Source organism: Narcine bancroftii, chromosome 4 (genome assembly GCF_036971445.1).
Source record: "Narcine bancroftii isolate sNarBan1 chromosome 4, sNarBan1.hap1, whole genome shotgun sequence".
Lineage (NCBI taxonomy): Eukaryota > Metazoa > Chordata > Chondrichthyes > Torpediniformes > Narcinidae > Narcine > Narcine bancroftii.
The window spans coordinates 58,158,676-58,171,473 of NC_091472.1; the positions used below are offsets into that span (position 1 = coordinate 58,158,676).

At 41.6% G+C, this 12,798-nt stretch overlaps 1 long non-coding RNA gene across 1 annotated transcript in view; it reads right to left on the minus strand.

Annotated features, from left to right (window-relative positions):
* Window positions 1–593: 593 nt before the first annotated feature.
* The window catches only part of LOC138760607 (uncharacterized), a 29,421-nt gene continuing 17,216 nt past the window's right edge, over window positions 594–12,798 (minus strand). Inside the window, exon 3 of the long non-coding RNA XR_011355738.1 lies at window positions 594–2,045. This is a non-coding gene — a long non-coding RNA (uncharacterized lncRNA). The remainder of the gene's footprint in view (window positions 2,046–12,798) is intronic.

Below are 12,798 nucleotides of genomic sequence, written 5' to 3' on the forward strand. Positions count from 1 at the left end.
TCAACAAGCCTGCCAGCTTGCCATGTTGCAGCCTCAAAAGCAGAACTCAGAACTGACTTCTCTCTCTCTTTCTCTCTCTCTCTCTCTCTCTCTCTCCCTCTCTCTCTCTCTCTGTGACTGAGGGAAATCTGTTTTTTTGCTTTTTCTCTCTCTCTCTCTCTGCTTGTAAAAACCAACTTCTCCCAAGGCTCCAAATCCAATCCTTGAAAGATCTTTATCAGCACTTAAGCCTGGACTTTGTTCCATTTGCACCTACATTTGAAGTTCCTTCCAAAGCAGTTCCATTGTCTTTTACAAAGCCATTGGTGGCTGCATGTCTAACTTCAGCAAAGCTCTTGCATTTTAAATGAGATGTGAAGTGACCTACACTAAACCCACACAACCTATCTCTTTTAAAAACATTTCTATATAATATAATATATAATATAACCCATAACAGTGTGTTCTCCAAATGTCTGTGTGGGTTTTTTCCCTGGGGCTCTGGTGTCCTCCTGTCTTGGGTAAACTTGTACCTCTCACTTTGTTCATTTTATATTGGTCACAGTGTTTGAGCTACCGAAAGAAAATAGACACACACACCGAGAGCAGTTCAGATTATACAAATGTTTATTACAAATTCAAAAGCTGATTTCACACTACAATATGCAAGCCCTTCCCAACTATACTTATCAATGCTTGGACTGGTCCCAACTGCCGAAGCGAGGCAATGACTGCACACTTGTAGTAGGTTGTCAGGGCGCCGGTAGCAGTTTCTCCACCTCCCCTGACCAGGACGTTGGCTGGACTCCAGAAGTTCTTCTTCTTCTTGCTGAGAGATGTTGCCACCTCTCGGAGAGTCTCAAACTTCAGCAGTGGAACCATGACTTATATTACCCAAAAACTGCTTACCCAAGCACCTATTCCCAGCACAGCAAGAAAGATAAGCAAGCAAGCTAGCATGCTAGGCTACTAACGAATAACATAATTTTCAGCTTATCACTTTGAATACAATGGTTTATTTTGCATCGTCTAGGCCTCTGACAGTCTGTGACCAAAACAAGCAGGAAGATTAAATGTTCTTGGTACACAGATGTCCTTTCTTCAGATTAAGAAAAAACAGGTTAGAATCTTCCTTTACACCTCCCACCATTCAAAACATCCAGGGAATTATAGGTCATTTGGATGTAATTGCACAGCATGGGCTTGTGAGCCAAAAGGTCCTGTTACTGTGCAGTACGTCTAAATTTGTAAAAATTAAATTGAACTGAAATTAAAAATTTGCTTAAGTTGTGTGCTGCCACGTGCTGAAGAGCTTCTCTGCATTTGTGACATTCTAAAGACAGACTGATCTCACCTGCAGACTTTACATGTTTTCTTCCTGCCGTCATACAATTTTGAAGTTCCAAGCTTCCCTCATGTTACAACAGGTGTTCAGAATTGTTTCCATAAATGTGCATACTTTGGTAGAAGAAGCAATGATTAATTCCAATAGACAGTGAAAGTAAGTCAGTCCTGCAAAACAGGTTTGTCATTGTACAAATGTCAAGAAAAAAAATACTTTTAGACAATCGACGCTGTTCCTCAACTCCTTGAAACTCACTAAATCAGAGCAGTAAATTGTTTAAAGATTTTACTTTGACAAGCAGCAGAACCCAGAAAGTCATGAAACCAAGATCAACATTAGTGCAGCGTACAGGATCACTACTAAATTGTGCTACTTCAGTCGTTTATGTTTCACCTGGATTAGCTGGTCCTGGTTCATGCTAATTTTTTAGGGGCTGGAACTCACCAAAATCGGCGACAAGATGGTGCTGGAGCCGTCCCATGAGGTGTCAGACTGGCGTTCCGGTGAGCTCCAGCAGCACTGTACCCCTGTTTATGCCCTGCTGTTTTGTGCTCATCTTGGTGGCTGATATAATCAGAAATACCACCTGCTGACTAGCGTTGCAAACTTTGAGGTTATCTGCTTCTTGTTTCTCTTTCTTGTTGATACCTTCTGAAGCAATTTTTAATCTCCTCTGAGCTAACAATGAGATGCTGGAGGAACTCAGCAGGACAGGTAGTATCTATGGAGAGAAATAAAAACACAAAGTTGGAGAAACTCTGCATGTCAAGCAGTTCCTTTATATAGCAAAGGTAAAAATACATAACCAACATTTCAGGCTTGTGCCCTTCATCAAGGTATGGAAAAATGTCGGAAAGTATCTGAACAAAAGAGTCAGGAGGGAAGAGGTGGTCGCAAGGCAAGAGGTGATAGGTGGAGAAGGGAAGAATGGGACAGCAGAGATCAAAGGGAGGTGGAATGGCTAGGTGAAGGGAGTGAGGAGAACTGGAAAGGGGAAGGGAAGGAGGGAGGGGGAAAGGAGAGCAGGTTAGCAGAAACCAGAAAAGCTAACATTAATGCCATCCAGCTGGAGAGTGCCCAGGCAGAAAATCAGGTGTTTGTTCCTCCAATTTGCAAGTGGTCTTGGTGGGACAGTGCATAAGACCGTGGACAGACATGTGAGGGTGGGAGGGTGACATAGAACTGAAATGGTTGGATACCGGGAGGTCTCTGTTACTGCAGTGCAGTGGTTCTTAACCTTTTTCTTCCAACTCACGTACCACTTTAAGTATTCCCTATGCCATAGGTGCTTTGTGATTAGTAAAGGATTGCTTAAGGTGGGATGTGGGTGGAAAGAAATAAATTTGAAAACCACTGTTTTAATCGTGCCTAATTGACTTGTTATGTGCATGGTTTCAAAACTCCAAAGGAAATTGGCCAATGACAATTTTCCCCAAGCAAAATATTTCAATAACAATTGGGTCTTGAGCAGTGATGCTCAACCTTCCCTTCCCATTCACATACCACCTTAAGCAATCCCTTACTAATCACAGAGCACCAATGACATAGACAATACTTAAAGTGGTATGTGAGTTTGAAGAAAAAGATTGGGAACCACTGCTGTAGTGAATGGAGCGAAGGTGCTCAGTGAAGCAATCTCCCAATTTGCACCCAAACTTTCTTGACCTGCTGAGTTTCTCAAACTTTGAGTTTTTACTTCAACCAGAGCATCTTTTTGTTAGGAAATATTGAAGGACAAGGTCTAAATTAAAACTAGCAATATATCAATTGAAATTTGTTAAAGTAGTGTTAGTGATGGTGAGGAAATGTATTGCAATTACTTGGAAATCAGACATATTTTAGGTATGCCAAGATGGCACTCAGAAATTCAAAGTTATATTCCTTTGGAAAAAAAATTACAAATAGCTTGAGAAATTTGGTGCTCGCATACCCAAATATTAGGCTTAAATTTGTAATAATGTCCTTTCTGTCCCTCTAGACCTGCAAGATTCTCCTCTGCGTTATAATGAGGATTATTATTTATGTTTTAGTTGACATCACTCTGTGCAATCTTGAAAAATTTTCTTTCTTTTCATTCTCTTTTGCTACATTTACATAGCTATATTATATCTTTTATATTGACTATGATTATTTTGTCGGAGGGGGCTTTGGGAGGGGAGGGGTTTGTAAGGTGGGTGAATACCATCATAAATGTGTGGTGCAACATGGTATTGCATGCACATTCTCCAATGAGCTGGGCAAGCTGGCCTGCCTGCTGAACCTGTAGCCCTTCCCCTTAAAACCCCTATTAAAGGTCGAGAGCCCTAGTCTCCTCCCTCACACCTGCCCTTGGACTTGAGCCAGCAGCATGCTGAGGCATACTTGGATCTTTAGATCAATAATGCCTTTGGCCCTTACTTCGTGTCTGTGAGTGATCAATGATCGCCCTACAGTATGTAACTTTCAATTTGTTTCTTTTGCAATTTGTATTACTATATTAACTTAGATTACTACATGTATGGAGGAAATTTTAAATAAAATGTTAAAAAAAACCACAGAGTCTGCAGATTTTCATGTTTTACTCCATGGAGAGAAATGGTTAGACTGAAAAACCTCACAAAGATTAGCGTATACAGAGCCGTTGTCATACCCACACTCCTGTTCGGCTCCGAATCATGGGTCCTCTACCGGCATCACCTACAGCTCCTAGAACGCTTCCACCAGCGTTGTCTCCGCTCCATCCTCAAAATTTATTGGAGCGACTTCATCCCTAACGTCGAAGTACTCGAGATGGCAGAGGCCGACATCATCGAGTCCACGCTGCTGAAGATCCAGCTGCGCTGGGTGGGTCACGTCTCCAGAATGGAGGACCATCGCCTTCCCAAGATCGTGTTATATGGCGAGCTCTCCACTGGCCACCGTGACAGAGGTGCACCAAAGAAGAGGTACAAGGACTGCCTAAAGAAATCTCTTGGTGCCTGCCACATTGACCACCGCCAGTGGGCTGATATCGCCTCAAACCGTGCATCTTGGCGCCTCACAGTTTGGCGGGCAGCAACCTCCTTTGAAGAAGACTGCAGAGCCCACCTCACTGACAAAAGACAAAGGAGGAAAATCCCAACACCCAACCCCAACCAACCAATTTTCCCTTGCAACCGCTGCAACCGTGTCTGCCTGTCCCGCATCGGACTTGTCAGCCACAATCGAGCCTGCAGCTGATGTGGACTTTTACCCCCTCCATAAATCTTCGTCCGCGAAGCCAAGCCAAAGAAGAAAAGAAAAGGGAGATAGCAAGTAGAAACAGGGTGGGGAGTGTGGTAGGTTTGAAAAATCTGTGAAATTCTTTAAAGTTACAACTAGCAGAATAGATTGAGTGAAACATGACTGGGTGTATTTGGTATTTCTGAAGATCAAGAGCATATGATATTGTAAAGTTAAATTAGACCCATGTAATTCAAGCTAATGCATATCATGGGCTAGTTAAATGACAGAAGTAAACTTATCATTATGTAGACTGGGCAGAATGAGAGGTGACGAGGTTATGAAATGTTCACATTTGCTCTGGGGCTTGACATGGATAGATGCAGGAACCTGGGATTCCTATACCTGGGATGATTAAGACCAGGAGCCACAATCTGACATTCTGGGCTGAGAAGGTAAGGAACCTTTGGAATTCTTTATCCAAGAGGCAAGCGCATTTTAATTAAAAATTGAAAGTATCTTTTGACGAGAAGTGAATCAAGCGATATAGAGCTTGTGTAGGAAAGCAGTACTAAGAGAAGGATCAACCATGATCTTACTGAATGACAATACCTTGATGAAGGGCAAGCCAAAACATCAATTCTGTATTTTTATATTTGCTCTATAAAGGACACTGTTTTACCTGCTGAGTTTTATTTAAAAAATTAATAACAGGTAATTTCGGCCAAGGAGTCCATGCCGCCCAATTTCCACCCCATTAACCTATACCCCTGTGTGATAGTACAGATCTATCACCAATGTACATAGTGTATATAGTTACTGTATCTAGACTGTGCTTACAGTGATTGGCTGAGAGCTAAGCCACACCTACTGTCTGGGCCTTAAAGGGTTGTGACCCTAGCCAGGTCGGATCATTCCGGACTGGTCGGCCACCTGTGAAGAGCTCCTGTCTTTTGCTAATAAAAGCCTTTGATTCTTTCAACGAGCTCTACACCCTGGTACATTTTTGAATGGTGGGAGGAAACCAGAGCCCCTGGAGAAAATCCATGCAGACATGGGAGAATGTACAAACTCCTTCCAGGCAGCGCACAAATTTCTCCAACATTGTGTTTTTACTGAATGACAAAGCAGGCATTAGGAGCCAATAGACCTGCTTCTGCTTTCATATCATGTTCCAAAGTAAGCACCTCCAATCTAACTGAAGACGCAAGTAACTGCAGACGCTGGGATGAGAGGGAAAAATCAATCTGCTGGAGAATTAAATTTCAGCCCAAAACACTGACAATTCTCTTTCCTCCCACTGATGCTGCTGAACCAGCTGGCTCTGCCAGTAGATTGCTTTTACTCCCATTCCAATTATCTTCATACCTGAACTATTCCAAAGATGTATAAGAAACAAAGTTTATTGAGATTTAAGCTACCAGAAGGAAAAGGCTAAACCAAGTTGCTTACATGTACCAGACATTTTGCTTATAGCGCTCCTGCCACACTCCATCTGATGTGCTTTGGATGACCACAATCCCTGCAAAGACCCCCCCTCCTTGAACATCTTTACCCCTGTCTGAGTGCCTGCCCTGACCTTGATACTGCTCCAGTTGCTTCCTCTTACATGTGCTGCAGGATGATCTGTGAGTTCTGAGTGTACATGATAAGGGCCTCTGGTAATAAGGACAGGTGCCCAGCAACTCCACTGTTTGATTTCTTCTCCTTCAGCTACTTCCTAAACAAAGCCACATTTTCCAAGGAGCACCTGACTGACAGGATCCATCTTCTGGATTCTGCAGATTGCACTCATATCCAAACTTGGTGTTCACTCAGTCCTGAATCTGTAAAGTCTCTTTGACCTCACCATGATTCAACTATTTTCTTGATGTAATGGTTTCACTTGTACTGGTGTGTCTTTTCAACCAGGTATTTTGGAGGAAGCTTTTTTCACTTTGGATCCCTCATAGTTCTGACACCCACAAGGAAAGAAACACTGAACTTAAAAGACCTCTTGCAATGCTCTTTCATAAATTAATATCTGCTCAGTAGAACTGAATGTAAATTAATGAGTTTCTGGTAATTGTTCTTGGTTAGAAACCTTGCCTGCTAGGAAACATGGAAATAAAGCCCCTCTATTATATATAATAGCATGTTTTTAAATGATTAATATAAACAAAAATAATTTTCAATCATTTGTTTGAAAATAAGCCATATTTTTTAAAGTTTATCTGCCAACAGATACCATTAGTGACTCTCCTCCAGAAAGCACTTCACTGTCTTATTTGACATAAAAATGTAAAGTTAACAGCATCTCATGTAAGCATTTCCAGCCCTTATAAATAAAAAAACAATTTATTTTGAGTGTGGCTGCATCAAATATCCACTTTGAGTAAGAGTAGGCTTGATGTGAAGGACACGGTACTTTCCAAGTTGATGTGAAAATGGTGTGGGCTAAACCCCAATGCTAAATCGGGTTTTCCCATTTCGGTTCATTGAAGACAATAAATTTGCACTCCAAGGTGTTGAATCCCCAAAGAAAATTGTGGATGTGATATGTATGCCTGTGTCAGCTGTTTTTAAAAGGACACAGTGGAAATGAAAATTGGAGGGTTAGGGGGTATTCCCTAATAGTAAATGTACAGAGAAAAGGAACTCAGATTTAATGCACGGTTATTGCAAGGCTATTACAGTGCCAGTGACCCAGATTTGAATGTGGCACTGCCTGTAAGGAATCTGTACATGGGTTTCCTCCAGGTGTTTCAGTTTCCTTCTACCCTCCAAAATGCATGGGGGTTGTAGGTTAATTGGTTTATTTGGGGGGGGCATGAGCACATAGGCCAGAAGGGTCTGTATTGTTCTGTATTTCTAAATTTAAAAGTAAACGGTGCATGCATTAGGTTATTACTGCAGAAAGAGAATTCCACACTTCCTAATGGATAATGGGTGGGAAAGGGAGATAAATCTACAGCTCTGTGAGATGGTGTGGTGGCAGTTGCTGAGGGTGTGAAAATGGCAGGACCTGAGTGCCATGGAGGCAGTTTTCCTAACCATATCAGGCAAATGATTACATTTGCTAATTCACATATCTGATGGATTGAGTGCTAATTCCTTCAATCAATCTTGCAAAGAGATTTCCTCCTAAATCAGTGTGTGACAAGAACTCACTGCAATTATGATCTGATGATGCCTTTTGAGTCTGTAAGCTCAGGCTTTCAGAAGTTCCCAGGTTCCATGATAAGTACCTCAAACTTGCCACCCTTTAGTTGAACAGTTCTCCCATATGGAGAAGCCTGTCCTGGAGACGCTGGATTAGATACCAGGTTAAAATCTTATCAAAGGGTATCATTTGCATCTAGCTATCATCCCACATGTATTCCTTGCTGTTTGTCAGTACCAGTAATCAAGCAGTCTTTGGTAGCAGGCAGATACCTCAATAAAACTCAAAATCAACACCAATGCTTTTTTTTCTCTGAAGTTAAGTATACACCCAATTTCTAACTCACTGTTTCTCCCTTGTGATATTCCCTCCCAGCTTCACTTCAAGGACCTTTGCAAGAGCAACAAAAAATCAACACAAGTGCTGGGAGGATGAAAGCAACAAATGGCGAGCTACTCTTCATCAACACCTAGAGGAAGGCAAAAGACTGAACTTAAGTCAGTTGGAGAAGCGAAGAGCTAAGTGAAGAGCACAGCGGACAGCAGTCAACAATTCAACGATATTTGCAGCAACTGTGGCAGAGCCTGCGTTTCAGGATTGGCCTCCATAGCCACAGTCGACGCTGCTAAACAAACCAGTGACTACTAGAGGTAAAATACCCATGGTCAATAACGACCGATGGAGGCCTAGAAGAAAATCAAGAGAGTTTGTAGCATGAAAGTCACAGAGCTAACTAACATCTGTTTAACATGTGACACATTGTTATGACTCTGGAGGGCAATGTTGGCTGGATGGTAATAGTTTTACCCCCTCCATAAATCTTCGTCCGCGAAGCCAAGCCAAAGAAAAATAAAACAAAGTTGTTGCTTTTCTTAGTGAAGAGCCATCTAATTTCATCATATAAAGTTGAGGCTTTGGAAAGCATTGGTCAGACTACATTTAGAGCATTGTAAACAGTTTTGAGCATCATACCTAAGGAGGATGTGCTGCTGCTAGAGAGAGTCCAGAGAAGTTTTATGAGAATGATTCCAGGGATTAAAGGGTTATAGTATGAGAAGCGTTCGATGGCTCTGTGCCTCTAATCACTGGATTTTGGAAGGACGAGGGAGAGTCTCATTGAAACCTATCAAATAATGAAAAGGATGGATAGAGTGGACATGGAGAAGATGTTTCCCGTGGTGGAAGAGTCTATGACCGGAGGGCACAGCTTCAGAATTAAAGGACATCACTTTAGAACAGAGATGAGTAGAACTTTCTTCAGGGTGATGAATTGGTTGAATTTGTTGCCACGGACACCTGTGGAGACTGTCAATGGGTATATTTAAAGCATTGGTTGATAGATTCTCGACAACTAAGGGTCTTGCTGGTAATGAGGAGAAGGCCGGAGAATGGGGCTGAAAGAAAGAACCGTTGTTTAGAATGGCGGAGAAGACTTGATGCACTAAATGGCCAATTTTTGCCCCTACGACTTAAGGTCTCATTCTCTGATATCAGCAGAACTTACTGAACAAACTGGATAAAGCATACTCAAGTGCGAGTATTTCTGGCACTCTCAGCTGAGTAACGTTATCATTTCACATCAACTCACTAATTTGAAACTGTTGAAGACACCTTACAGGAGATGAAGCATAAACACCAAACAAACAGGGTGATGTTTTATATTAAATCCTGAATTGATTTAAAATATTGCACTCATGAGAAGCATATTTGGTAGGCTTGAAAAGAACACCCCTGCCCGTATATTTGTGATGAAAGAGTGTGGACTAGATGTGTCAGATCTATGGTTGTGGTGTATATTGAACCCTACAAATCTAATCAACTATGTCCTGCTGACATTTTTGTTAATCACCAGCATGGCCCTCTTTAAATTGGTGGCACTTTCATCAATGACCCCTTGTTGTTTGCCTAGACTGAATTAAGAATCTAAGTAACTTCAGTATCCATGTATGATTCATTGCTTAGTTGTACCTCCATGGTATTGTCCAGAACTGTCCTTAATTTACTTTTATTTCTGATCTTAATATTGCTGGTGTTTTTCTTGTAACTCTCCAAAGTTCTACTCTTATCAGTTGCAACTATCCAAAACTTTGCTGCCTGAATGATATAGGTCACACATGTCAAACTCTGGCCCGCGGGCCAAATTTGGCCCGCGATATAATTATATTTGGCCCGCAAGATCATTTCAAAATGTATTAGAGGTGGCCCGCTGGCCGCCGCGCCAGTATAGCGCATGCACAGTAATACAACAAATCCCAGAATGCATTGGCGTCAGCCTGCTAATCGCCCCCACCTCCTCTGTTTAGGTTGCAGGGTCTCACCGTGGACTCTGGTTTTGGGGCCTGGCCGGTGTCAGCGGAAGCCAAGGCCGCTTCCCAGCGCCCAGAACCGGAGGCCTCGGGCCTGACCTCGCCAGGACCGTTGCCCACTCCCCCTCCCTGCCGCAGGCCGATCCGCGACTCACGGTGACGGGGCCGCTGATCCGCCGAGATGCCGCCCTGCAGCGGGAGCCGATGCCCCCGCACTGTCGTTGTCCAACCCGATCGCCCGCAAACCCCGCCCTCCCGCACACAGGCCTGAGTAAGGATTATGAACTTTAATCTCAGGATAAAACGATCTTCCAATAGTTTCATGTCACAGTGATAAATATATTCCTGGTTAAAAATGGTCCTGCACCTGGATACAAGCTCATTAAGCATAAAACTTGAAAAGTGTGTAAATCAAAGGATATCTGTACCAATGGAAAAAGGGCATGGCAAATAACCCTGCTAGAGTTCATGCCCACAATCAGTCACCCATTTGATTGTTTCAGGAATCATGTTATTCCCCCACATTCTCAATAGCCCTCAGATTTTACTATTCGACAGCACACTAGCAACATTTGACAAATCCTCTATAGAGAAATATTATTTATTGAATATTTTATTTCTCATTTGTTAATGCTTCTGGAAAGAGTTTATCCAAAACTATTATTAAACATTTTATTTTAATAAGAAAAAGTTTAACATTACATATGTTGAAAGAAGAGAAAACATGCAGATGTTGTTGAAAATTTTCAATAAATATTTAGTTCGGCCCTCGACTTAGTCCAAGTTTTTAATTTTGGCCCTCCGTGAATTTGAGTTTGACACCCCTGATATAGGTGGATAACAATAGTCTGTGGGAATATGAAGAGTTTATTTGACTCCAAAGATAGATCTGGTCTGGTAACTGGAGTGCCCAAGAGCACAGAAGGCTGCAGAAAGTGGCAAACATGGCCAAGTCCATCATGGGCACCGACCTCCCACCCCCTGAAGATGTGCAAGCAGAATGCTGCCTCAAGAAGGCAGCCAACACCCTTCACCCTGGTCACAATCTCTTCTCATTGCTACCTTAAAGCAGATGAGACAGAAGACTAAAATTCAACATCTACAGCTTCAGGAACAATTTTTATCCATCAGCTATTAGGCCCTTGTCCCTTCCAGTACTACCCTAAGCCTAACCCCAGCCATAAACTATGTCAATAAGAAAAATTATGAAGTATCTGATTTATTTTGAGTGAAGGTTCATCTGAATATTTTTTTGTTGTGTGTTCTTAAAATGAATCTTGTTTCCCCATAGAGTGAGTTAAATGGAAATTAGTACTATACCAGCAAAACGGTTACTCGAAAATAAAGCAGGGCTATCAGTTTATGGTGATTTGAAGATACAAGGGTTTTTAATATGGCAGGATTAATTTACAAATATATATATTAATAGATTGGGTGATGGCTAATAGTGTAACATATAAATTTCAGTGGAACCAAATGTGTGGCAATTCACTTTGAACCAAAATGTCATACTTCCTGAATAATGAACATCAAGAAGTAAAGATAGATGGGGCCCTGTCCAGATTATGTTCACAAAATAGCCTCAAAATAACCATAAGAAGGCCTATACTGTACAAATTTTCATATCCCAAAGGATCATAGTACAAGGGAGATACAAGTTACTACAGAATTATATGAAGCTCAACTACATCTGGAGTACAATGATCAGTGTTGGTTATCATACCTTAAAAAGAATAAATTGGATTTAGATTTTGTTTATCAGAATTGCACCCAGTACAGATTGAACAAACTATGTTTGTGTACTCTGAAATTTGGAAGCCTGATGGAATATTTGAAATTTTAAAGGAATTGAGGAGAGGATCATTGTTGTAACCTTATAAAAGTCTGCACCTGACATGGAATTTGCATGGATTTTGGTCAGTAATCTAAATATATCAAGAAACATTGCAAGTGTGAGAAATGCTGCTTCAGTGGCATTGCCTTTATGATAGAGGTGGAGTGAGGCCGCTCCAGCTCTGACTCAACCCCACCCCGCCCTCGGAGCTATCCACCTTTTGTAGTCACTTTTTTTTCCACTATAAAAAGGCCTTTCGTTTCCATCCTATCACAGACATTCTCTTTGTTCTCACGATCTTGCCCACTCCCTGAAACAATGTAAAATATTCTTACTTTCTATCAATTCCTCATTCTTGTTGAGAGTTCTACAGCACAGGAACAGGCCCTTCAGCCAACCAAACTAGTCCTATTTGACTGCATTTTACACATACCATTCCAGACCTTTCTTGTCTAAATCTCTTTTAAATGTTCAAGTCATTAAGTTCATAAAGTTCAAATTTATTATTAGAGTGCATACATGACACAACATAAAAGCCAAAGACTTTTTTTCCCTGTGCGCTAGGCAGAAATTCTGCTTATTGATAGTGTAAACTGCACTCAAGAAAAAAGATTTTAAATTTTAAATTTAGACATACACCACAGTAACAGGCCATTTTGGCCCACGAGTCCATGCCGCCCAATTTATACCCAATTAACCTACACCCCCTGTACATTTTGAATGGTGGGAGGAAACTGGAGCTCCCGGGGAAAACTCATGCAGATACAGGGAGAATGTATAAACTCCTTACAAACAGTACAGGATTCAAACCCCGGTCCTGATCGCTGGCACTGGAAAGGTGGTGCACTTGTTGCCCATACGTATACAAACAAGAGAACTATAAGCACACAATGAAATGTAAACAAACTGACTGTGCAAACAGAGAAAAATATTCAGTTATTTAAAAATTTGCAAAGTAAGAGTGTTCAACTGAGTCTCTGTTTGAGTCTGTTGTTGTGGAGTCTGATAATGG